The 27,736-nt window shown below is 39.5% G+C and overlaps 1 protein-coding gene and 1 long non-coding RNA gene across 3 annotated transcripts in view; one reads left to right on the top strand and one right to left on the bottom strand.

Annotated features, from left to right (window-relative positions):
- LOC149269584 (uncharacterized) overlaps positions 1–24,205 on the top strand; it is an 89,794-nt gene extending 65,589 nt beyond the window's left edge. For both annotated transcript variants that reach the window (XR_016269033.1, XR_016269034.1), the window contains one exon: positions 21,022–24,205. This is a non-coding gene — a long non-coding RNA (uncharacterized LOC149269584). The remainder of the gene's footprint in view (positions 1–21,021) is intronic.
- The window catches only part of Snoo (Sno oncogene), a 120,074-nt gene that overhangs the window by 64,571 nt on the left and 27,767 nt on the right, over positions 1–27,736 (bottom strand). The gene's annotated exons all lie outside the window — the stretch shown is intronic.

Raw genomic sequence — 27,736 nt, 5'->3', positions numbered from 1 at the left:
GGGGGAGAGAGGGAATTTTATCTGTGAACCATGGCGGGCATTTTAATGACTGTACTCCATAATCCTTGGATTATAGTCTATGATCCGTCATAACGGTGCAGTAGAGTCTTGACCGTAGTTTCTAGACCATGATCCATGGCGCCTAGTGACTCGCTTAGAGTAGCTCTTTATTCATTGCCAGATATATTCAATGTTTAATCCCCCACCGTTGTTTCGTTTGGTATATTGCTTCTAATTTTTTATACGAAGTTATATTTATATTTTTGGTCTCTTAAATATCGCCAGTTTCTACTGTCTACTCCAGACTCTACATATCATAAAGCCTTGGGCCTCACTTCTTAGTCTCAGTATTCTGTTTGTAGCCTTTACTCCCTATAGTTGCCCCTATATCTTTCTCTAGACTCTAGACTCTAGGCTCTGAAAATTCCCCGTTAGACCGTGTTAGACCTTAGTTAATAGTTCTTCGGTTATGTTTCTAGTCTCCAGTCTGTAATTGCACCTTTATTATCTACAGTCGTCTTCCTAGTCTTTAATCCTCTTCTATCCATTATTTACAAGATATCAGCTTGCGTCCATCTGTCAGCTACAAGATATCTCTGCGTCCATCACATTTCCACACACGTTTCTGAGTTGTTTTCTGTCGCTCCGTTTTTGTTATTTGTGTCCTTTTTCGTCCCGCCATGTCATAAAAACATGTCCGTAAAGCGCCCACCCACATCCACATCCACACATACACACATGCACACACACACACATACGCACACATTTGGTAACTGCGTCGCGTCTGGGTTTTCATTTATTTTGCCGTCTCTTTTTCTTCGTTTTGCTTTTTTTGTGCTCGTCTCTTCGTGCTTCGCTTTTGGCCGACATAATTTGCTAACTGAAATGGAAAACATTTTCGACAGGCGCTGCCGGGCGACGGTGTTGGCCAGGACGCGGCAGACACGCGCACCAATACACACGCGCACACACAGTGCCACACAGACGTGGCACACAGACACACGAACAGGAAAAAGGATGTCGTCGCCGACTCTATAGACTCTGTATAGCTATGGCTGTGTGTCCGTGCCTGTGTCCGTGTCCGTGTCCGTGTCCTTTACGTCCTGTTGCTGGGTCAGCCCATTGTCCATTGTGGCTGTTTCGTTCCTTATCGATGTTATTCTCCGCCCCTGTCCAAGCCCAAGCCCAACCCCAACCCCAACCCCGACCTCAATCCAGTCCACAGTCGCAGTCACAGTTATGAACCTACGGCCTAGTCCACAACTCATCCTTTTTTGTCCTTTTTTCGACTCGCCGCTCGCTCGTTCGTCCGTTTGTTTGCTTTACTTTCCTTTTGTGCCATTAAAAGCAAATGCTGCTGCTGCTGCTGCTGCTGTGTCCTTCACGACATGTCATAAAAGCGACAGCAGCAGCAACAATAACAACAGCAACAACAGAAAGTAAAACAAATGATCCTTGTCTGACCTCACGAAACTTTAATACGCTTTATCAGAACTTTAAGCATGTTTTTTTCAAAAACTTTACACAAAAAAAAAAACCTTTTGTAATAAATGTAAAATTTATAGATGCAAAGAGAGAATATAACTTTAGTGTATATGGAAATCGAATCGATGAGGGAAACCAATAAATAAGAACTGCCTGTCGTAAAACATTTTCAAAAAAATAAAGACTAAAGCCGAATTTGGAAAAAAGCTTTACATACAACAGAGTAAAAAGTTGAGCGAAAAATTGAAAAGCTAAAAGAGAAACTGGAAGCAAACAAGAGAACCATATGTAGGAGGAGGAGAGAGGTAGAAAGAAAATTTAATAAGCGCAAGCCAATAAAACGTTTTAAAATTCGGTAGAGAGGGAAATTGAATTGGGAAATGTAGAGAAAGGGATTCGACAAATAAGAGGCGTAAGGACAACAAAGAGACAGGAAGATAGAAAGTGAGAGAGAGAAAAAATGCCTGGAATGTCAGAATATCGAAGGAGTATAACAATAAATGCCAAACGGATAGAGAAAAAGAGGTTAGATTCCAGAATCGAGAGAGAAAGAGGAAGAGAGAGAATGAGAATAAATGTTAAACACACAGAGGGTAAGAGAGAGAAAGAGGGAGAGGAGGCATCATAGAGAGTTAGGAAGAGAAAGAATATTAGCTAGAATATATCTTAAGACAAAATAGAAGAAAAGATCGAGAGTAAAATCCAAAAATTCCCAGAGTTAAAGAGGTAAAACAAAGAGAATTAGAGAGACAGAGGAAGAGAGAAATACTTAACCCCATTTGGAAATTTCAGAAAAACCTTCCCAAAATGTACTTTGTGTCCGTAACTTGAGCTAGAGCTAGTCTTGTAAACATCGATGTTTATCCGGGCTCGATCTGTTGCCACTTTGATCTTCCAACTGAGATACCGCAAATGCTGTACCCTATGTTATTATAATGACCAGCAGAAATGGCTGCGTGTGTAAATTGTTTAGTTCGGAGCGAGCTCCCTTGCTGAGCTTGAGTTTGAGTTGGGGTCTGGGTCTGGGTCGATGTCTGGGACTGGCTCTGGGTCTGGGTCTGGGTCTGGGCTCGGGCTGGGGTCTGAGCCGGAATGTCGTTAAGACCCCCCATGGTGACAATTTTCTTGTTGCTGTTCCTCCTCGGTTGTGACTAACGTTCTAGAAAGGAAGGCGCTGTCCAGCTGTCACTGTTGCTGTCGCTGTCCAGGCGATGTAATCTATAAAATGTTACAGCTAAGGACAGCAGAACGGAACGGAACGGAACAGAACAGCAGGACAACTGCGGATACGCGAGGACATAAGGACACAACATGAAATGAAACTTTTGCCCTTTGTCGCATTACATTGTCGATTATTTTTAGGCAAATGTCTAGCCAGAGGAGAGACGCCCTCTGTGCGTGGCTCTGCAGAACTCATTAACAATTGAAGAGGACATTGCGTCACACTCAAATGAAATCCTTATCAAACTTTTAACGTCTGGACGTCAATTAACCCAAAAAGAAGATAAATAAAGCAAAACAAAAATCTAAATGAATTGTGGGCAAATACTTCGCGTGAAATTAACAGCGAATCGCTAAATAATCGAATCAATCATTTATGAGCGAAGTCAAAACAAATCTCAGCCAATCCTAACTAATCAAAATCGATTCGAATCGAGCTGCTAATGTGAGGAGATAGGAAAAGTACAGCTCACGTGAATGGGGACAAGAGAGAGAAAAATGGATCTAAATGAATAAGAGTTAATCTTAGATGATTATTTTTATGACGATCTATTTACACTTCGGCTCATAAGCTGAAATTTTTTGATGAAATCCGTTAATAAATGGACCTTAGACTGAGCTGCAAACTGGTGTGAACTGGTTCGCATTTAACATATCAATTTATGAAACGAACTGAAAGTGATTTGAACCGGAATTTCAATTTATTGCTGACTACTGAAATAAACGAATATTTGGGACAGGAACTAAAAGAGAAGTGAACTAGTTCGGATCTGAAATACAAAAAAAATTTAACTATCTATCGATTCGTAAAGTTTATACCTTAATGAACCCAACTGATTCGTATTCAAAATGGAACTGAACTAGTTATATAGAATTCACATATATTTCAAAAATTTTCTGAACTGGGTTGATCCTAGATTTTTTCAAAAAAGAACTGATGTAAAAACTGAACTAATATACATAATCTTACAACTTTCTCTGAGTTTCGATATGAATAAATCACTCTGATATAGACTATATATTAAAGCTCTTCGATTACACTTAGTATAGCAGTAAATATTCAAAAGCTGAGCCCATTTGAAAGAGTATCAAGTGCTTAGTGCGCTCATATGACATTGATTCCAATAAGAAACTGCGCATAATTCAAATAAGAAATTAGCTAGTCATGGCTAGTTGGATGCGCCTGCGGGCTGCGCCTCAATAGGTGCAACTGCAACTGCACTGCAACAGCAGCAACAGCTCGATCTACGAGTCTTCAAGACTTTTAGTCTTGGAGTCTTGGAGTCTTAACAAGGTCTGCTGTGCAGCGACCCAAAGGAAGTCGAGGTCTCCATATCTTGCGTCTGTTGTGGCACAAGGTTTAGCACTGTCTGCTGCTGATGGAGGCAGCTGTGGCAGTGGCAGTGGGTAGGGGCAGTGGCAGTGGCAGTTGGGCAGCTCAGCAACGGCGTTGAGCTGTTGGGCGCTGTTGACGTTGCCAGGTGATGAATGGTAATGAAAATGTTGCTGTGGCAGTTTGTTGCAATGCCGCGTTGTCTGCCGCTGCGAGCCTCAGCATCAGCCAACTGCCTCAATAAAAACTAATGCATTGGCAGTTGTTGTTGTTGTTGTTGTTGTTGCGGTTGTTGTTGCATTTGTTGTCGGTCTGTACGATAATCATCTGCTGCTGCGGTTGTGGCCATGGCTCTTGCTGCTGGCCCACTTGTTGCCAACGTCAAGTAGCAGAAAAACATAAAATTTTATGCATTCGTATTTCTTGTGAAGCGCAGCAAACACTATGCACTCCATAGGCCCCCTCCAGCCAACCGCCTGCCCGCCCGCGCCTCGCCTGTCCAACCCCCTCTTCTGGCTACCTTGGCTGCCTGCCTCTTGGCCAAACAATTGTCGGTTTTCTCTAACGTTTTGTATACCTTACAGTCGTAGCAAATGCTTCACAGGCGGGTGTATCGGTTATCTATATAACGTATGTATATATATAAATAGCCGATATATAGACTCATGTTATTCTTCAACTTTTTCTGTTGAGAAATATTGAGCAATTTCTTTTTCATACAAAAGGTCTTTCAATTTCATCCATTATTTATCCCTATATTAGAACTCGATAACTATGGATTTAGTCATATTACTAATTTATCAATTTGATAAAAACTTTTTGTTTAAAATGTATATCTCAGTATTATTTATCTATTAGCAGATTAGATTAGACAGATCGAAGCTTAAGCATACTATTCAATGCTCTATAATCGATATTTATCGACTGTAAACAACAAATTGTTCATAAACCAAGGCCAGATGAGCTACGAATTTGAGTTACCTCTAGAAGCACAATACTCATCTTCTTTAGCCTTGTGTGCAGGGTGTCTATCAGTCAACGTCATTCAACGTTTTTTTGGTAGCTTTTGCCGCTGCCTCGTTTTGATTAATCTGACATTGTAATGCAAAAATCCATTTGGCAGCTCAACAGCAGCGCAAAAAAAAAACACACAAAACAAGTTATTACCAAGCAAATGTTTTTTTCTGTTTTTCTGCTTCTTTTTTTTTTTTTTTTTTGGCGCTTTACAACGAGGCTCGTGTTCAACCCAGTTCGAATGAGCCAAACTTGACCTAGCCGCCGGAATTTAGATATTGCAGCTGGCCTGAGCTGGCAAAATGAAGGAGTTATGAACGCTTAGAGACGCCTCCACAGAGCATTTTCCACTTAGGGCGCTGACGGGAGACGCCTCCACGTTACACGTCCACGTCCACGCCGTCCACGTTCCTAGCTCCAATGGCACGAGCTGTTGAGCCAATAAAATTGCGGAAATGATTTCAACAAATTGATAGGCATCGCAGCAGCTTGATGCCCGCTTGGGACTGCGCTTCGGCTACCAGAAAGTAATTGGTGAACGTGCTTCGAAAAATGAAGAGCTGAAAACGCTAGCGAAACGCCAGGAAATCGCTAACGAAACGCAACGATATGTGCGTGATCTAGAGAAGCTTAAAAAGAACCAGTTCCTTATCAATACTAGATACAAAACTGGGCTTAACTTATCCAAAATTTGTATAGAAGCAAGCAAATCAAAAATGAATAAACTAGTTCTTATTGCATTAGAAGCATCCCCCAATCAGCCCAATGGTAATTCCTAAGGAACCCAAACAAAGCTTTGCAAAGAAAATCACAAAAGAGAAAGAGAGAGATCCACAAGTCAAGCAGTAAAGTAAATAAAGTATTCAGGAACTAGTTCTTGTTCCTGTCGTAATGGCAAAACTTAAAACTGCAAAACTGCAATTCAACTTTGAATGATGAAATCCAACCCAAAAACACCATTAAGATTTTCAGCACGGAACTAGTTCCATGAAAAAGGGATTTTCATTTAGATTTTAATAGCTTTAGCTCTCAAGCTGACTGCAAATGAGCAAAATTTCAACTTTTGATTTGGGATAAGTGACAAATATTAACCCGACCCCACCACACTCGAGGGAATCTAATGTACGCACTCAATAAAGCCACAAACTACAAAGATGCTGAAAATTAGGCAATCCACCTCCTCCCACACAAAAATGTCTCTTATCTAAATGATGCACTTAAACTCGTGAAATTTGGGTGCTTTAAGCGTAGCTTTAATGTGTGTAGGAAATAAAAGAGGAAGAGAGGAAGAGCGGCAGAGGAATATGGCAAATGAATGAGAAGGCGACAAGCAGGACGAGCTTGTGGAACGTAAAGCATGTCTGCCAACGCCCACAGCGCCACGCCCGAGCACAACGGCAACAACAGCAACAACAACGACATAAACTGGGAATGTTTGAATGTGCCTCAAACTTTTGCTGACATGACTGTCACTAATGCCAAACACGCGCCAAAGTTTCAGACACAGACACACACACACACTCATACATACAAGTACGAGCACGCAGCGACCGACATTTGGCACAGAAAAGTACACAACAAAGTTTTAGATGAACACGCACACACAGACACACGCACACGCACAGGGGCACACATACACATACAAGTCAGCACATAAAACTGTGTCGCAGCGCAGACGTTGAACCAATCTGAAAGGCAACAAGGAGCAAGAGTTAGAGCGAGAGCGCGCGTGCAAGTAAAGCTGGCAAAGGCAGACAGCGTCAGACACGCACACACACACACTCATGCATACATAGCCGCACACAGCAACGGGCGCCGCCTATGTAAAAGCGTGCGACCGACCAAGCGACCGACATACGAAGTGCAGCCGAGCGTTCGGCTTACAGCTTTGCCGAAAAAAAAAGTGAAAAAAACAAGCAATTTCCCATCGACTGCGTCTCGGCAGACGCTGCCCAGCCACCCAATTAAGCCATGAGTTAACCCACCACCACCGTCGCCGTCGCCGTCGCCGTCGTCGTCAGCGTCACCGTCGCCGTCTTCTCTGCCACCGCTGCCTGCCTGTCTGTGTAACGAAGCAAACTCCAAAAGCAGGCGACACACAGTTGCCCACCACAACCTACAGCAACAAAATACGTCTGAGGGCGCGACGCCTTCGACTATTGCTATCTCCGTTGCACCAACGATGGTCGGCAAGCAAAAGCTCGCCCTTTTGCACAGCGCCCATAACAGTCAGACGCCTGGGCAGACAAAATAAAAGGAAAAACCGTTGAAAGTTCTGTGTATTTGCGCCGCTCGCTCTCACGAGCGAGAGTGTAAGTGAGTAAATGTGTGTGTGTGTGTGTGTGTGTATGTTTTGTTTGAAAGTTTTTGCCTGCTTTTGCGCTGCTGCTGCTGCTAAGTTTTTGCTGTTTCCTATGCTCATTGTTGTTATTATTTTTGTTCTTACGACATTTCTGTTGTCATATTTTGTTTATCAGCATCCGCGCTATGTCTATATGCATGAATTGTATGGTATGTATGTGTGTGTGTATGTATTTTTGTCTCAAGGGTGTTTTACTTTTGTAGACACTGCTGCTGCTGCCTGCTATATATATTTTTTTTGCTGCCTCTGCCAATATTCTGCTTCCTCTTGCTTCTTTCTCTTTTCTGTAATTTCTTTGCTTTAGTGCCGCCAGCTGAAACTAGGCTGCATCTGCTTCTTCTTACATTTCTTCTTTGGTAGTTTTGCTGCTTTCTATGCTTCCTGCGCGTCTCAATATTAAATTTATTGTAGCTCAGGGGCACTGAGGAGCGAGAGGGCGAGTAAGAGGATTGGGTCGGGGCTTTGCATATATATTTGACTGCTGACCTGCCGACGGCCATTTGCTTGCTCTTTCTTTGCGCTGGTAACTTTTGCTGCCGTCTCAAGTGTCGCTCAGCTGAAAATGGTGTCAATTTTTTTTGCTAGCTTTTCAATTTCAATACAATGAATTGTGAGACTTGAAAGAGCAAGTTTTTTATAAATATATATAAGCCCACGTGGGCTTTAAAATTGTTATTCTTGTTGTAACTGTTGCAATTACAATTGATGTTGTTGGTGTTGCTGTCTCCAGCAGACAACGACACGTGTTGCTGTCAATTCAGTTTTTTTTTTATTTTGGCTACTTAATGATTTACGGTTACAGACACACACAGACACGCTAGCGCAAATAAGCGTGTAAACAGGTGCCAAAGCAAAGAGCAACAACACAAAAGCCAAACTAGTTTGTACATGACAGACAGAGTCAAATAGAGAGATGGAGAGAGTGATAGAAAAAGTCATTTCAAATGAAACCTGAAGTACCCAAAAAAACGTTCATAAGTTGCTCTAATTGTTTGTAATATGACAGCCAAAAGAGATCGATAAAAAAAGACATAAAATTAATGCCCATTGATTGGCATTCCGGCTTGTTATATTACTTTTTAATTTAATTATTCATCGTACAACAAATTGCGGGCGTATAACAAATTCGTTACGTAACTAAGCGTCGAACAAAATAATCGTCTTAACGCTGCATTAACGTTAAGTTGAAGTTGTTATATATATACATAATATATATATATTAAGCTGATCATATAAAAAATTAAGAGAGTAAAAATGAAGTCCTGTTAGCAAAAGCCCCAGAATACCCACAATATTTTAAATACATTTTTGGTATAACAACTTTGTATACGGAAACATTACAAGTCAACTTATAGTTCATCATTCTTGTTTAACTTACGCTGCGTGAATAACTTTTCAAATTGTTGTTGCTATTGATATATCGGCAGCCAATCGCAGCGCTTCAAACTTACCTAAAATGAAAGAGAGCAGAAAAAGAGCGTAAGAAATGAGAGAGCGAAATTAAATTATTTGAGGAGCTTTTTAGTGCGTTTTGCTTGCTCTTTAATATTCTGCTTTTTTTTTTTTTTTTTTTTTTTTGTTGATTTCGTTATTGTTTTTATTCTCGTTGTTTGCTTTTCAGCTTGCAATTTTAATTGCCACATTGCCTGCAATTAATTTGTCAATAAAATTCATTTGGCTTTTAGTGAAAGAGCAACCGAAATGCACATAAAAATTGCATTAGACAGTTGTGGGGCAGCGGCAGGGGCAGAGCAGGAGGAATGTGGAGAATCGCAGAGGGGGGCGCTTTAGCGTGTGCTAAGGGATTCTGCATTATTGCAAATGCATTTTTGTTGGGCCCGCCGTTCGCTTGACTTGTGTGTGCCAAGATTTATGCTGTGCCGCTTGCCAAAACTGTGGACCACGCCCCCACCCAGCTCTTTTTCCATTACACTGCCAATTCGCTCCCCTCCTAGGCATGTGGCCCCCTGCTCTTAAATTGGTTGACTCGTGGCCTGGCAAATCATTTTTCATTTTCATTTTAATTTAGATTTTTTTCCAATTTGTTTTGCTTTTCTAAGTGAGTGATAGAGTAGGGGGAGGGTTAAGGGGTGTAGTTAAAACTCAACATTCTCGTTTAAAAATAATGATGATTTTCGAAATTTAATAAGGATTTTTTTCAGATATCATGAGCTTTTATATAATCTTCTGTACTTCAGAGATTTGCCTGAATTTTTCAATGTGATAGTCCTGAAATTGAGGGTAGTATTAGTGCTAACAACTTACAATTCAGAATCTTTTTACTAAACTCCTTTCTTTTTTAGCCAAAGCAAAAAAATTGCAAAAATATCTAAATAATATAAATTAAATAAATATTAGAAGAAAAATTGTACATATAATTAAGTAATACCCTAACCCTTGTTTGTAGGTTTTTATGGGGGTATTAGTGAATCGGAGCTAGAAATAAATTATGGAAATTTATTGCAGTCAAATGCAAATGCAAAATGCGCCAAAACACAATAAATTAATGCAATAAATTCTAGAAAACGGCAAACAAATGAAAATGAAAATCAAATAGAAGGGCGTTAGTGGAGGATGTGGGCGGAGAGAGAGAGAGAGAGAGAGAGAGGGAGCGAGAGAGAGGTTGGTTTATAGGGTATAGCTGGAGTTTAGCTGAAACTGAGCTAAAAATTGGCGTCAGCCTTTGTTTGTGTCGCCGGCGAGACGAAAAGAAGTTGTTTTGGCTATTGATGTTGCTTGTGTTGTTGTTGCAATTGTTGTTGCTGCTGTTGTATTGTCCTTTGCGTGCGACGGCGACAGCGTCAAAATGGCGTCGCCAATTTGTCGCCGCGGCATTGGCGACAGCGTCTATGCCAAACACAACGCACAACAACAACAACAACAAAACCAATGTGCCACACGTTGTGGCAAGTTGTTGTTGTTGCTGCTGTTGCTGTGGTTGCCGCTGCTGCTCGTCGACTGGGCGCGTTAATTGCCCCCTTTGAGTCTGACTGACAGCAAACGATAAACGAGCAAACAGTTGGCTGGGGCATGTGGGGCATGCCACATGCGTTTTTTTTTTTTTTTCTGCTGCCCCCCAAACAGCCTTTTGGCGTACACTAATGCGTCTCTAATGCTGCTCAAATGTTGTCTCCCTCTGCGTATGTGTGTGTGTGCGTGCAACATGATGTTGCTGTTGCCGTTGTTGCTGCCTCGCTTCTGCTTCTTCTTTTCTCCTTTTTTTTTTGCCATTTTTAATTTAGCAAATGTTGTAAATTTACGCTAATTTATTGCGTGTCGCCTGTGCCGCCAGTCGTGGCAGCCACACACACGCATGCACACACACATACACACAGGCATTAGTCACTTGCTTGCTTGGCCAGCTAATTGCCACGCCTGAAAAAAACGAAAAGACGAAGGCATTTGCGCAAAGGACAGTTCTGTGTGGCATGTGGCAGCAGCAGCAACTCGAAATACCCTTGCAGCAATAAATATCCTCAGCGGCTGCATAACTATAAATATACATATGAGTGTATATATGACTAAGAATCTGATCCTAAGTTAGATATTCTATCTGGATGCGAGGTGTGCTTAAAAAGTATTATGAATGTTGAAATACCAAGGATTATGTTATGGAAATATATAATAAATAGGACGATCCTTGAAAGAAGATTAAAGATTAATCAGTTCTTTAGGTACCAGAATATAAAATCTAAGATCAATAATGACTGAAATCGACTTCTATGGTAGCTATATAAGTTAATAGACACATTTAACAGATTACGCTACAGATAAGATCTAGAACAAGAACATAAATCTTAGCCTTAAAGCAGAGCTACCATAAGTCAAGACAGATTCTGATCTACATATATAATAAATAACTCTTTTCGCTACCAGCCAGACAGGCAGTCAGCCAGCCCCGTTTGGGCCAGCAGCCAGGATATCCGAATTCCTCACTTAAAAAATGAGTCGAAATAAACTTTTGATTTACAATGGAAGCAAATGCTGAAGTGTGAACATTATTTAACAACGTGCAGCTTTATAAATAATGTGCGCAACTTTAAAACTTTTGGCTAAGAAAGATCAAGAGAGAGAGAGAGAGAGAGAGAGAGAAACAACTGCAGGCCCAGGCATTTTTAGAGGCGGGCGCCATAAATCACAAGCTGCGGTAAAAATTATGCAACAACTACGGATGCAGGTGCAAAAATTTCCACTGTTCTACTCTGCCTACCTCATTCACTCATTCACTCACTCACTCCCTCCCTCCCTCTCTCCTTCTACCTTTCCCCGCTCTCTCTTCTCCGTCTCACACTATCTTCAAGCTAATTATTAGCGTTATGCAGTGACAAAACGAGCCACAAACCACGTGCCACAAGCTGCATAGATAGCCAGATAGCTAGATAGCCAGAGAGATAGATAGGTCAACAGAGTTGCCAAGCACATCAAAGGCAACTCTGGCTAGAAAATGGCTTCTGATTACACAGCTTTCGTGGCTGTCAACTTGCTCGCCTTGTTTTTGCATAATTTATTAAAATGAGTTCGCGCAGCTGGCCAAGAGGCGGGAGAAAATAGAGGGAGATAGGCAAAAAGATAGAGCGCGAGAGAGACAGAGTCAGAGAATTAGCCAAAGATATGGACCAACCTTTGGCTGTCTACGAATGGGGGCACAGTGTTATGCTGTAGAACAAAGTTAAACTTCAATAAACATAGAGCTCACACCATTTTATACTACAATCAAGCGATAAAATTAGCGTAAGCTGTCGTTATCAATTAGTTATCGATTTCTTTAACTTTGACAAGTATTAAAAAGAAAATTTAACAAGGAAAAAAAATGTGAGCCCAAATTTATAGAACGCAAAAATAATGTGAAAGAATATCTAGACAAAAATTAATTTCTGAGCAAGCGATAAATTGGCATACGATAAGTCTATCGATGCATATGCATACTATAAAAAGAAACCAAAGACAATCCATTATCGATCACTTAATATTTATAATTACAATTTATTTGTTAAACTTAGAAATATTTATTATATAAATGTAAGGAACAGAATCGCTAAGATTTATATATCTACAAAAAAAAAGAGAATAATATTTAGATAAAATATTCTGGCTCCTTCAGACTCGAAACATGCCCATTGTGCGCCGTTCGCAATTATAAATTTGCATTTTCTTGAGCTTTTCCGACGTCATTTTAACCTCCTCACACTTCTTCCTCACAGTTTGTCCGCTTTTTCTTTATTTTTCATTTGTTTCCCTCCTTGCCCTCTGCTACCCTAGTCTCCAGCATGATTGGAATTTATGATTGCGCCCCTTTTTAATGTCTTGCTTGCCACAAAGTGCCGTTAAAACGAAGCGACGTGATTAATTTAAATTAATGCGTCTCGACCTGACGCCAAAACAAATAAAACGCAAGAAAACCCTTTCAATGTGACAAAAAAATGTTAAAAAAAAAAAAAAAAAAAAATACAGAAAAAAAAGGAAAATAAAATTCGTGAAGGAAAAACAAACGTTGCAAAAAGAAAATATTTCATTAAGTGGCAGAAAATTGTGAAAAACCCAGCAACAAAACAAGAAAAACCAACAAACAAAACGTCAAATGGAAAATGCTAAAAACAACAACAACAACCAAGCAATCGTACGTATCCGACTGCCTAATACTCGTTCTTAGCAGACTGTATTCAAGTAGCGCTGTCTATTGCTATGCCACGCCCCATGTGAATTATAGTAGAGTGTTTACGTATTTTCATGATTATATATAAAGTAATAGATATAAAAATGTCATAGCTCAAGTCCGTAATACATATATATATATATATATATATACACTCTTTGCCAATTTATGGGCGGGTATGAAAATCATAGGAAAATAAACAAGAATATGAATTTCAATTTGCATTTTCTGCAAATGCAGAAAAAAATTTCAATTATTACGCGCCGCGAATGCAATTGAAAAGCTCGCAAGGAAAAATTCTTAATGCCACTCAAAACAAACATCAAATGTGGCAAACGCCACAGCGCGTGAGTGAGCTAGAGTTAGAGATGGATGTGGGCACGATAGCGATTTGACACTAGAAAAAGTCGAGAATCGAAGAAATGTTTTCAATTGGACAAGAATTGCAAAATTTTGCGTACTTTTATGAGAGTTGTGAACTATCGATAACAATATCGATATATTTGTATTGTGTTTTTAATGGATTTAAAAGCATATTTGCACTTACACATCGTCTTCTAGATATAAATTGAAAATATGCAATTCAAAGATTTTATAATGTCATCGATAACATAAACTATCGATAAATTAATAATGCCTAAATACATAACTCTTTGAATCACATTTTTTACCTTTTCCTTCTATTCGTGTCACGATCTGCTGCTATCTTTACCGCATGCTCACACCCCACCACGCCCACTGCCTCCACAGATTCAGATTTCTGCTACCCACAGCCATTTTCTGGCCGCTCTTCAGTCCCGTTGATTGTTTTTGTTTGTTCAGCGACTGCAGTGAAATATTAATTAGCGCCCAAGTCAAATAAAAACGTGGCGCACTAAAAATAGGCGCACAAAATGTTGCAGAAAAGAGGAACTCTGAGTGGGTCATGGTGGTCTGTGGGAGGGGTGAGAAAAGAGGGAAGAGAAGGAAATGCAATCAGACTGAGCTGCTCAGGCAGTCGCCCAAAAAGTCGACATGTTAATCTCAACAGCAGCCGCTGCAGCAAGGACATCGGCCCGCAGCAATTAAGGACAACGGCAAACGGGAATGCACAGACATGCCATGCCGTGCCACGCCCCACACACCGAGCGCCCCGCAGCTCGACCACATAACTGTGGGAAATTCTGTGAAAATCTGTGCCACACTTTTCCCAACAGCAGCAAAGTGGACAACAACTTGGGCCCAAAGGAGTGCAAGCCGACTGCCGTCGACTGCCCACAAACTGGGTCAAAATTATAAACACGTTATCATGCAAATGGCACAGGGACACGCAGAGCGAGCGAGCGAGAGGCAGAGTGGGGCGAGTGACAACTGCTGATGAGTGCAGACACAGAGGCTGCCATAGAAATTATCCTGGCGAGGCGAGGCAAACAACAGCAACAACAACAACAACAACAGCAACGGCTGCAGCGGCAGCTGAGTTATGTGTTTTGTTTGCCAATGCCAATGCTGCTGTTGTTGTTGCTGTTGCTGCTGTCAGCTGGCCACAGGACATGCCCAACTGTGGCATGTTCACCATGTCCTGCCCGACCTAGCCGCCCCAACCGCCCTCAAAAATCGAAATTTGTGCCTGGCTATGAAACCAAATTCTATTCGCCTTGTTAAATCACTCAACTTCAATTAGGTAATAGCCATTCGAGCTACTTTAAGGCAATGCTTCAATTAGGAGCTACAAAGGAAAATAGATCTAGAAGAGTAGAGAACAATGCATCTAGCGAATTTGTAGAGGAAACTCTCTTGGACTCTCACAAAATTAGTAAATAATATCCACAGAATTATCTCAATCTTTAAAACAACAAAAATATACCAAAGTATCTCAATCGCTTATTATGAAATAGATAAAAACTATTTCAAGCTCGCGAAAATATCTGAAAAGTGTCTTAGACTCTTAAAATATCTTCAATTTGCAACTTGCATAAAAATAATCGCAGAATACATCTTTCAAAAATATATCAAATCGGTCTCTAAAGCAATAACTTAAGCAGTGTAAATGTAACGGTATAAATGTATCTCATGCTCTCGAAATACATCATAAAAGCATCTCAAGTCTGTAAAAGGATTCGTCATAAACGTATACAAAAAGTATCTCAAATATAATAAAGAATAATCATATTTATATCAAAGTATCTCAAGCAGCTGAAAAGTATCTCACGCTCTTAAAAAATCACATTTTATCACACAAACAAAAAAAAAACTATCTCAAGCTCTTGGCAAAGACCTTGAATTACTTTTGGCCACCTGGAAAGTTGAGCTAGAGCAGACATATCATAGCCAGCGGCAATTAGACATACAGTTGGAGGGGGCTTGGCCAGCTGGGCGTGGCTAAGCCAATGCGCATCGCTGACCAACAGCAGCAACAACAACAACAACAACAATCCAGCAAACAACTATTAACCAGCCAGACAACAATTTGATTGATGTAAATGGCCGCACAATTCGCACAATAAAACAAGTTGTAATTGCGGTATCTGGCAGATACATTTCTATCTTTTATTTGTATCTGTGATACATGAATGTCTGCATGGGTGTGTGTGTGTGTGTGTACGTCTGTATATAGTGCATAAATATTTTCATTGCGTGCGCAATGCCAAGTGCAAGTGCAATTCCAAATGCCTTATACTTGAGCTTCACTGTAATTAAAGCAAATTTACAAATTGCGTGCGCAGACATTTGCCGCCCTCTCTTTCGCTCCCTCTCTATCTACCTCTCTCTCTCTCACTCTCTGCGTCTTCTTTTTAGGATTAACAATTTTTCCGTTGAAACCATTTATGATGCAAACTTTAATTAAATGATTAAAATCTTTGATCATTCAGTCAGTCGCTCTGTCAATCAGTCCATTTGTCCGTTCGTCAGTCTTTCAATCACTTGCTTCTTGGAAAACTTTTCTCACAGAATTTTCGCGCGCTTTTCTTTTCCATTTGCTCCGGAAATGGAAAAAACTTTACACAAATTGGCCACAGTTTGCAGATTGTTGCTGTGGCAGTTGCAGTTGCAGTTGCTGTAGCTGCTGCAGTTGCCGCTGCATTTGCCGCAAGTTGTGGCATTTGACTATATTGATGCTCATTCGTCACACAATTCTTCAACATTCTCAGCGTGCAAAAACAAAACTAGCAAAGCATCGACTGGAGGACGGCAGTGCTCGACTAGCAGATACCCCGCACCCTAATCGGAGTTGATCTTTCAGTCATCTAGGCAATAATCTTCATATACCACTCACTACAGAATAGGTATGATAATGCATGGATATTTTAAATTCTACTATATATAATAATATTCTATGTGGCATATAAAGAGAAGCATCTAGAAATATCTATTCATTGCATGAACTTCGCCTTTGCCTATATAAATAACATAACGACCTACTCTATATACATAGGCATATTCACTTCAAGCTTATATCTCACTTTACCACGCCCTTTTCTTCTCCCCCTCACATTCACTTTTCGCAAAACTAATATGCCCTTTTAGCCACTTCCAATATGTTCAGGGTATGTAAAAAAAATAAGACTAATCAAAGTCAATTCTCTTGCATATATGGAAAGCTACTTAAAGAGGCAAGCAGAGAGGGGAAGAGAGCGCGAGAGTGAGTGAGGGAAGGGGGGACCATGCCAGAGGGAGGGTCATTCAAATATTTGCAATGTGGCATATTGTGACATGTGGCAAAGGCAAAGACTTGCGGGCTTCTAGCCGCTTAGGCCTTCGGGTCTTCAGTCTTTCAATCAATCTTTCAATGCTCGTCTTTGTCTTCAGTGAGCTAGCCAAGTTTTACTTAATTGCCAGCTCACGTTTTGGCTTGGGCTGCGGCTTTTGGCTTGATTTGCTCTGCTCAGCCTGTCTGTCGCATTGACATTTGCGCTTGCCATTGTGCAGACAAATCGATCTGGCTCTGAAGACAACAGCAACAACAACAGCAACAGCAACAACTACAGCAACAGCAATAGCAACAATTGCAACAATGGCATTGAGTCTGATAATCAACTAAGTCGGCCCAACTCCAAATGTAATGCCAATGCAAATGCCAATGCGACACACACACATACACACAACACACACACATGAGCGAGCTATGTGCATACTAAACTATGAGCTGGCATCTTAGAGATGCTCACGTGAGCACGTGAGCAAGTCGTGAGCAGGAGTTGCTGAACAAAACTAAAAATATTTTAAGAGATGTTGAAGCGATATCAGTTACATTGAGTGAAGTTAGTGACTGAGTTATTATATAGTAAACTACTCTGCTAGATCTTCAAAAGACAGTGTGAATTTTATTTTATATATTTCTTTATTCTGTCAATTTTGCTTCATTCTTATCAAAAGCCTTATTGCAAGCCTATATCAACTTTTTAAGAGATTTGTGATTCGTTGTGACAAATTATTTTAATGAAGCTCTATAGAAATTTCCTAACAAATTATTATTTTAACCTCAATTCTATTAGGTTTCCATCTTAGTCCTCAATTTTTTCAAGAGATTCAAGTCTTTGACTACTATTTCAGTGCATCTCTACAAATATTTCTTATAAAATATATTGTCCTTATTATCTCAATTCTATTTCATTTCTATCGCAGTCCTATCAAAATTCTGAATTCAAGAGATTCCAGTCTGTGACGACTATTTCAATGAATCTCTACAGATATTTCTTTACATATTACTGTTGTCATCTCAATTCTATTTATCGCAGTCCTATTTAAAACATCTCTAAAGTTTTTAGAGGTTGTTAATGCGATTTTATCGAATATCCGCAGATATTTCTTTATCACCTCAATTATTTTCTATCCTATTTTAAGCATCTCTCAAGCTTTTCAAGAGATTCGAGTCTGTGACTACTATTTCATCGGATCGAATCATCGAACCAGTTATTTCCTTATCATCTCAATTCTCTTTAATTTCAATCTTAGTCCCCTTTTAAGTCTGTCTCACCTTCTTCAACGAATCTGTACACATATGTATTTAGCTTTCTCATAGTTCACAGGCGCTCATCGCTGGCCGCATCAAGACAGCCTGGTACAGACGTCTGGCTTATGACATCTTTTTGGCCGTATGCATGTGTGGCTCACAGTTGCAGCACGTGTGGTTGGCCTTGGCTGCATATGATGTGGCAGCAACAGCTCGACGCCTGCAGCAGAGCCTTGGTGGGTGGGCCGACAAACGTGTTTGGTTTTTAATTGCAAATCAGCTAATGTGCAAGTGCCACAGAGCGAGAGGGAGTGATGGAGAGAGGGAGATGGATAACAAAGTTCAAACAAAAAGCGAACGATTGACTGACTGAGTGAGTGAATGAGTGAGCGAGTGAGTGAGTGAGTGAGCGAGTGAATGACAGGCGAGGCATGGCACATCAATTCCACATGAGTTGAGGCCGCGTTGTCCATGTTGCATGCAGCGGTGTGCCGCTTGCCACAAATTTTTATGACCGCCGTTTGCATTTGTACATTGTTGCTGCTGCTGTGGCAGTGTCTGTTGCTGCTGCTGTTGCTGCTGCTGCTGCTGCTGTTGCAGTTGCTTTAAATGTAGCGTGCAAAACTTCAGTTTTAATTGCCAACGCATGCATTGGACCGCCACCTGGTCGAAAGAAGCGCTGCAGTTGCAGTTGCTGACACATCGAGTTCTAGTTGTTGTTGTTGTTGTTGTTGCTGTTGTTGCGGCTGTTCCTGTTATATTCATAAATTTTGTCAAGCACACACACACACACACAGTCTCTAAATGCCTAGCCTAGTCCTGCGTGAATGCTTGACAAAATTTCTACTATCTCTATGACTATTTGACTCGTATGCTCTATTAATGCCATCTCTTTCGTTCGTACAAAATGTGACACAGTATTTTCATTTATTTTTCTTTTGATTTTTTTTTCTTCATTTAATTTTTTGCACATTGCATAAATCGTGATCATAAATTTACATCAACTGTTGATGGACATGCCTGGCGTATACGTAATATTTGCACGAATATGAATAGTTGAATATAAATAGATTTATGTTTCAAGGTTTATCAATTCGAAAAACGTTGCAGCAAAATGAAATGAATTCAATTCTTAGCAGAAAAATAAATTTGAAAATAATAAAAAAAACCTGAAATTATAGGATATATCGTATATTATTATGAGCATTCCCCCTCATTATGGGGCACATACCTATCCAAACACTAACAAAAACTACGAATAGATTTTATCACAGCAAACAGCAAAAGGAATCAAACGCTAAGTACAAAGCTCATTAGAGATTAGATTTGTAGAGTCATGTTGATATGATAAACATGAATGCATGAGTGGATATACAGACAGACAGATATACGTATATACAATGTATTACATCTACATATATGCCTGATGTGTGCTTAAGATAAGCTCAGTGATTACATTTTAACGACATTATTATTGTGTTGTTGTTCTTTTTTTTTTGTGGTATAGGCACGAGCCGCAATTGAGCATAATGTCAGCAATTATGCACAGGTGATAAATTGACTGAATGATTGATGGATTGATAGGTTGAAGATATGGAAGAGAGCTTGTACTTTATTTTAGTAGCCAATGATTTCTTAAGCATATTGTGAGCATAAATAAGTGATTGACTGACTGATTGACGCAGATTGAGTAAAGGCAAAGTATTGACAGTCAATTGCCTTCCGTCTCTCTCTCTTTCTTTTGACATTCTGTCTTCGTACGCCCTTTAATATCAATGACTATGTGATTGATATAGTTATTGATTGATTGATACGTCAAATTGAATTATATTTTTAAAATACCTTTCAAAGAGATTGAAAGGCAGAGGCCTTGCTCGCTTTTTCACTCTTTCAATCTCTATTGTTATAACTATCTCTCTCTATTATCTAACTAGCTGTTTAACTAACTGTTTAACCGACAGAGCTTAGTGCAATCACTATTTTATTCTCCATAGCTAAAACATGCCCTTTGACGCTCTTTGACCAACTATTGGGTTGACTGACGGATTGACTGACTTTGTGACTGACAAAGCATATGCAAAGAGTGCTCTCTGCATATAATATTCGCTTTGTTCGGTCATTCCTCTAGCTGACTAGCTGATTGATTGACTGACTGAGTGACTGACTGACTGACGGAGCAAGCACTACGCACAACTCTTTGTATTTTAGTCTCTTTGTCTTTGACATTGTTTGATTTGCTTTGCTTTGCTTTGCATTGCTTTGGTTGGCTTTGGTTTATTGTGATTGGTTGTTTGTTGGCCACGTTTGTTGGCCCCGTTTGTTGGCCTGTTGCTTTGACTTTACACGTGTTTGCACAGCCAATGGCCGCAGTTGCCGCAATTGCTTAATGCTGACTGCCGCTTGTTGCATGCCACCTGCTGCCGCTGCCGCTGCAGCCGCCGCCGCCGCTGCTGTTGCCTCCGTCGCTTTGCGGGCCAAATTTGTTTGCTTGGCTGACACCTTTGAAAGTCGTTAAGCCTTTTGCAACCACAAAACTTTGGCTGGCCAAAAGGCTCAAAGCAAGTATGGCCTGCCTGTTGGCTTTAACGTATTTGTTCTTGCGATTCGCACAGCTCGTCCCCCCATTCATTTTTTTCCTGCTCCCCTTCTGATTATAATTTATTATTCTGTGGCAAGCATGTGTCTAGGGAGGCCAGAGAATCCTCTAGAGCTGTGCTAGCAACCAAAAAGTTTTTCCAGCATAAACGAAAATTTTCATTGAAATTCTGAATTTCTTTAGAAAATTTATTGTGTAAACTTTTACTTTAATATATGAATTGAAATTTAAAATATTTACACAAGTTCTAAAATATCTTGGATATTTTTACTAAAAATATTCAGTGGTAAAACCTTGATTGGGAATATCTTCATTACTCGATGGAGAATTGTGTCCAATTTTATGTTATAAATAAATCAAGAATTTCTTAGCCTTTGAAATCTTTTTAAACAACTTGTTCAAAATTGTTTTTAATTTATTTTAGGCTTCACAGATACCCTGTATCCTGAGGAACAATCGACTATACTTCGACTCTGTAAGCTAAAATTTTATTTCCGTTTGTTTGTTTTTCCGCTCTCTTTAATAATAGATTTTCATTGGCCACAATCTGGCAATTTAAGCCATATTATCTCACTCACTCAATTTATTGCTTAGTTTATCTTTTTTCCATGCTTTTGTTTTTTTTTTTGTCTTGCGTTTAGTTTTGTTTGCCAGTTAAGCTAAATGCAATAGCAACTGCTGCATAGCGCCATACAAATAATCGCATAGACTTAAGTCTAAAGTTCTTAACATATTGCTAAACTGTTCGCTGACTCAGCCAGCAGCAACAACAACGACAGCAACAGCAGCAGCAGCAGCAACAACAACAACAACAACAACGACAGCAACTAGGGAAAAGTTCGTTGTCAAACATTTGCATTTCGCTTGAATTTCTGATTGCAGCAAGAGTGAAAGAGCAAAGGAAAGACAGTGACAGAGAAAGAGAGGGAGAGAGTGTAAGAGAGAGAGAATGAGGGAGGGCCTGAGGTGTGAGTGGGACAGGAAGAGTTTGGTGCCCGCTGGCCACTGGCAAAAATTGCAGACGGCAAATTAATGCCAGCGCATTTATTTTTGTCACAAATGCAAACAACAGCAACAAGAGCGACGCTGGCGTCTGGCGCTGCCAAAAGCGAAAGCAGCGCCAAGAAATAAATAACGCAAATAAATAAGAAAAGTGCCCCAGGGCACAGCTACACACACACACACACAGACACAGTGACAAACAGCGAGAGTGTGAACGAGCGATAGAGCAAAGGCAACAGCGGCAGATGCATCAATGTTGCAGCAGTGCTGGCAACATGCTGCTGAGCAGCGCGAGAGTGTTGAGAGAATGTATCTGACTCATAGATACCCTCTAAAGTCAACCATATCTTAAGATTTATTGCCTTTTTAAATCTTTATTTAAGCTTGATATCAATATTCAATTGTAAAGACTTAAAGCAGAATAGCTGCAATGTCAATTCTTTACAAATGTATCCGACTATCAGGTACCCTATAACAGACATGAGTTAGTCTAAGTTGCATCGTTAATTATTAAAACCCAACGTCTGCTGCAAAAGTTGCCTTTCCGCTATGTATGTCATAATAAACTGAAAAGTATCTGACTATCAAATATCCCATATAGTATAAGCAGCCTAAAATGGAGCTAGATTACATATCTAATGATTAGTTATTTATTTTTCTAATCATTAATAATGCGGAATTGACGGCAATAAATGCAATTCCTCTGCTCTATAGGAATCTACTCCATTTAAAATTGATGAATATCGATACATGCTTACATATTATTTTTGAAATTGCAGTAACATTTCTAATAATCCTATTGATTAATTCGCATTAATTTGTATGGCCTATAATCCTCTGCTACAGAAGTATTTTACTGCACTCCCTACAGGATAGACAGTTATGACCCTGTAATTCCTTATGGCAATATATCTCTATACTCTCACATACCCCACAGCTAATCAGTGCAGGGTATAAAATAGATCACCCTTTCTGATATGGTAAATGAAACTTATATTGCATATATCCTATTAGAACTATACACACTATATACAGGGTATAGAGTATGCAAGCATAATGGATTTTTGTGGCCAGCCACGCCCCTTTTATGCCTAATGACAATAAAGCTGTCATGTTGCCAGCACATTTGCCAATTAATTGAAGTAAGGGAGCGATAGCAGCAGCAGCAGCAGCAGCAGCAGCAGCAGCAGCAGCAGCAGCAACTGCAGCAGCAGCAGCATCACAGTTACTGCCATCAGTTAACGCAGCTCAGTTGATGTGAATGCTGTTGTTGTTGTTGTTTTTGGTGCTGCTGCTGCAGGCTGCAGGCAGCGCATAACAAAATACATGAAATGTTGAACAAATAAATAAAGCGACTGGCAGCAGCAGCAGCAGCAACAGCAGCAATCGCAACAACAATGCATTACAATGGCGGAGCAGTTTCTGACAAGCCAATGCCATGACAAAAACAAAAATAGCAAAAAAAAAAAAAAAAAACTCTCTACTAAAAGCAGCAACTAAGCGATACCACTGCCCCTTTCTCTATCTCTTCCCTCCCCCCTCTTACTCTCTTTCTCTCTCTCGCTGTCTTCCGCCGCCACAGCGCCACAATCTGTAAATTGCAAAAGTTGCTCGCGTTTCCCTTCATTTTGCATACGTTTCATATTCATGTCGAGGAGCCGCAGCAGCAACAACAACTACAACAACAACTGAGTTCGTTGCCCGCCCCCCGCACGTCACGACTCTCCCTCTCTGTCACTCTCTCGCGCTCTTCTTCTCGTTCACTCTGTGTGTGTTCTCACAGCTAGGCCAGACATGACGACGCTGTCGCTGACGAGTCGTGTTTACAGTTAGAACCACTGCAAATTGAATGTGCGTGCAAAAAGGGGAGGGCTAGCAAAACTGCAACAGCAACAACAACAGTATCAAGACGGAGGCCATTGCAATTTTCAAATTAGACAAATACTTAGTTGCAAAAAAAAAAAAAAAAAACAACAAAAATGAAAAAACTACACTGAAACTGTAAAAGTTGCTGCCATATCAATTAGCATATCAAGCTAAAAAGTCAAAACAAAGTCTAGACATGAGCGCCAGCGCCACCTAGCGTGCACTTTGCGCGCACGCTTGACCCCAGCAACTGCTACCTCTCCTTCTCCTTCTCCTTCTCCTTCTCCTTCTTGTTGTCGTTCTCTCTCATTGACTGCGGCACTGCAGTGCCAGCCATGACGTCATCGACACTTGTATGCCATTGTTATTGTCGCCTGTTGATTGATTATCGCACATCGCATCAAGATAACAAAAACACAAACGCAACGTGTGGCAAGCGCCATGGATAACGCTGTGAAATTTTATTGCTGGACTTTGAGCTGTGAACTAGGTAAAATATTTAATCTAGCTTTTCGTTCTTAAAGATTCATTTAGTGAGAATTACATTGAAGCTGAAGGTTCCTTCTTTATATGTCGAAAATTCCTACATTATATCTAATATTAAAGTTAGGAATTTTTTATATTATTAAATGATTCTTATCAAATTCGTACATTCTTTGATAAACTATTCTATTAGTTGAAAACTCTTTCATTATATGTCATACTGAGGTTCTTTAACTTCTTTCTTTAGAAGATATATTGGTTCGATACACGAAAGATGATATTGAGTTTAAAAATTCTCTCATTAAACGCTATTTTTAAAACTCCTTCATTATATATTATATCATAATATATATATTCAAGTTGAAGTTTCTTTCACTTCAGTTAAAGATTCCTTTTTTACAATCCGTTCTACTGCTCTACTTTTTTTTATCATTAATTTCAAAATGTCGCCAAAATTTGCAAAATTTTTATAATTCTACCTTCTGTACTCCTCTGCTCCTCCTCTACCCTTCTGCTACCACTTCAACTTCTTGGCTTGGGTTTTGTCCACGCGTTTACTGCATGTCTGCAGTGTCTGTTGGAAACGTGTCATTCATTAGCGCCATTGTTAGCACCTGGGACCTCGGGTCGCATTATGAATAGGTTTTTTTCTTTCGGTGTTAATGGCGGAAAAGTACCCGCGAAACAAACTTCAGACAAAAGACCGACAAAATCAAAAAACAAATACAAGAAAAGTATTAGAATAAAGGAATAAGAATTAGAAACAATGTGACCTTGGCTAACAGTAGCGGGCTATCGGTCAATGCGTCGTATGAGCATTATTTTTTGAGTAAATCTAATCGCGTATAAAGGTGGCTCTCCCTATATCGAACTCTCCCTCTCCCTCTCTCTCTCTGACTCTCTTTATCTTTCGTTGTCTCATTCATTCAGTCTTTAGCTGTCAAAGTTTTTGCCTTTTGGTTTGTTGTTTATTTTAAAAGCTCTACATCATATTCGAAAATAAATTAGCAAAGCAAACAAGCAACCTATCTCTCCCTCTCTCTCGCTCTCTCTCTCTCTCAGTCCGACTCTCCTCCATCTCTATTGGTCTTTGTTTATTTTTGCACTTTGCTGGAAAATTGCGTAGAAGCAGCTACAAATCAAATCGAGTAGCGAAAGAAAAGAATAAAATAAATGAATTTCGAGTTGAGCTGTCGATCAGACAACGAGGCAGCCGTCCAGACAATTCGCTTTGATGTTTACATACAGCGACGGCTGTTTGTCCAACTGTCTGTGGTATAAGTAGCCGTACATATACATACATATATCTAACCTCTATGCTGAATCTATATATATTTATAATTAAAATACTTTAAAACTTTTTGTTAATTTTCAGCAGACAAATTCTATTTTATTTGTATTTTTATGTTGGCGTCTGGGCCAGACAAGCTGCTAAATTAGTTGACTGACTGACTGACTGACTGACTGACTGACTGACTGACTGACTAACCGACTGTACCTCTTAAACATATTTGCACACGCGCACCGTCTATGTCTATGCCCTATTGATAAGTACGCTGAGATAAACGGGTTAGATGCACATTTGAAAACAACTTGTCAAAAATTATAATTAATATCATATGCATTTGATATGCATATTCATATAAGACATTAACATTTACAATGCGCTTGGAAGCTCATTGTAATTCCTTGACATGAAGTTGACATATATATATAAAACATTTTACAAATATATAAATAATATAAAATCTTCCCTGCTTTTATATATATACATATATACATATATTTATTTATACATACATATATGTATATAACCCCAATATAACCAATTTACTCTTCATTTACAATCTGCTTGTAAATATTTAACATGCAGCTACTGCTATTTGCGCATTACCCATTTGTACCGCTCATGTGTAGCCATATTTATATATTCCCCGTGTCTGTCTGGTCTTTTATGCGTTTGTTATTGCTCTAATATTGCTGAAATGTGGTCTCTTAATTAGATCCTCGAATTATGCATATTTTTATGGCGCATTATTCATGGAGGTCTTAAACTGAATCATAAATACGACCAAAAATAGATAACAGTCCAATAACTATATAGTTATATGGATGTACTAGACGCCATGCTTAGCTTATACTTTTGCTATATTTGGCCTATGGTTTTTTCGGAGCTTTGATCCATGCGCCATGCTATTGCATATAACATTCATATAACATTCAAGTATTGAATGTCTATTATCTATAGTCAAAACTACACTCTCTAACATATATCATTTGCATCATAAGCACAGAGCCAAATCAGTCATCAGTTATCGAAACTGTTATCGTTCCCTGTAATTAATGATCTTCTACAGATTTCAACACTTTCTTTTCATTTTATATTTTTCATAGTGCATCTAGGTAGTCGTCGATCTTTTTATTTTCGCGCTACCACTTGTCGCTCTGCTGATTGATGATCAACTGAACTTGAAACTGTTTTTTTCCGTTTGTTGCAAAAAAATCAATGAATTGCTTTGATTTTCGCAACTGCGACGCAAGCGAAGGAATCGAGTCGAGTCAAGTCAGATTGAGTTATGTCAAGTCGAGTCGAGTCGCAGCCGATGTTGAGCTCCATTTGAGTCTTAAGATCTGTTTGCGAATGTATTTATATGTATGTATATACAAATATTTGTATATATAGATATAGAACCGTCTACACGTTAGATAAATGTGCTGTGAGACAGTCGCACGCGTCGGTTTGCCACAATGCGAAGGCCATTTATCAAGAGCTGCCTCCAAAGTAAAGGCGAATGATTGATTGACTGACTGACGGACTTACTGACTGACTGAGCGACTGACGTAGTGAATGACTTAAGCATTTGGCTCAACTGGCAGCTGTCAGGCGTATCAATGATAATTGTAGCGCTAATTTCCAGTGCACTCTCAAAAGTATCTTAAACTTGAATAATGCTGAAGCTGTATAGATATGTGTATCTGTATCTGTATCTGTATCTGTATCTGTATCTGTATCTGTATCTGTATCTGTATCTGTATCTGTATCTGTATCTGTATCTGTATCTGTATCTGTATCTGTATCTGTATCTGTATCTGTATCTGTATCTGTATCTGTATCTGTATCTGTATCTGTATCTGTATCTGTATCTGTATCTGTATCTGTATCTGTATCTGTATCTGTATCTGTATCTGTATCTGTATCTGTATCTGTATCTGTATCTGTATCTGTATCTGTATCTGTATCTGTATCTGTATCTGTATCTGTATCTGTATCTGTATCTGTATCTGTATCTGTATCTGTATCTGTATCTGTATCTGTATCTGTATCTGTATCTGTATCTGTATCTGTATCTGTATCTGTATCTGTATCTGTATCTGTATCTGTATCTGTATCTGTATCTGTATCTGTATCTGTATCTGTATCTGTATCTGTATCTGTATCTGTATCTGTATCTGTATCTGTATCTGTATCTGTATCTGTATCTGTATCTGTATCTGTATCTGTATCTGTATCTGTATCTGTATCTGTATCTGTATCTGTATCTGTATCTGTATCTGTATCTGTATCTGTATCTGTATCTGTATCTGTATCTGTATCTGTATCTGTATCTGTATCTGTATCTGTATCTGTATCTGTATCTGTATCTGTATCTGTTTCTGTATCTGTATCTGAATCTTTGAATCTGTATCTATGTATCTGTATCTTTGGATCTGTATCTATGTATCTGTATCTATGTATCTTTGGATCTGTATTTATGTATCTGTATCTTTGGATCTGTATCTAAGTATCT

This window comes from Drosophila arizonae, chromosome 3 (genome assembly GCF_054131065.1).
Source record: "Drosophila arizonae isolate 15081-1271.41 chromosome 3, UAZ_ARI_1.0, whole genome shotgun sequence".
NCBI classification, from domain to species: Eukaryota; Metazoa; Arthropoda; class Insecta; order Diptera; family Drosophilidae; genus Drosophila; species Drosophila arizonae.
Note: the sequence above shows the minus strand (reverse complement) of the source record. Positions and strands in the feature narration are given on the sequence as shown.